The following is a 469-nucleotide window of genomic DNA, read 5'->3' on the forward strand; positions in this document are numbered from 1 at the left end:
CGCTCTACAAGTGTTGTGAGCATGCATTCTGATCTGGGGCATCCATGCCAGACACCCTAGTTCAAACTAATCAAGGATCCACCACTCAACCTCTCTGAACCCATCCACTAATCTCAAAACTATTGACCTCCACTCTCGGACCTCCAGAGTGTCTATGATAAACTACACAAACACTAGCATAATCATCAACCCTTTTCATCCATAACTTGGTTACTTATCTTTTTTTGAACCCCCTAACCCATCCATCTCTCTCTGTCTCTGTCTCTGTCTGTCTGTCTGTCTGTCTGTCTGTCTCTGTCTTTGTCTCTGTCTCTCTCTATCTCTCTCCACCCTATAGTTCTTCCCTTTCGTAGGGCGGTTCCATCATTACATGCCATAGTTCTTCCCTTTCATAGAGCAGTCCCGCTAGTCTATTCCATGCATCTGCTAGAATCGTCTAGCGGGATATCATCCCCATCGGTCCTTGATT

Source organism: Cryptomeria japonica, chromosome 6, assembly GCF_030272615.1.
Source record: "Cryptomeria japonica chromosome 6, Sugi_1.0, whole genome shotgun sequence".
Lineage (NCBI taxonomy): Eukaryota > Viridiplantae > Streptophyta > Pinopsida > Cupressales > Cupressaceae > Cryptomeria > Cryptomeria japonica.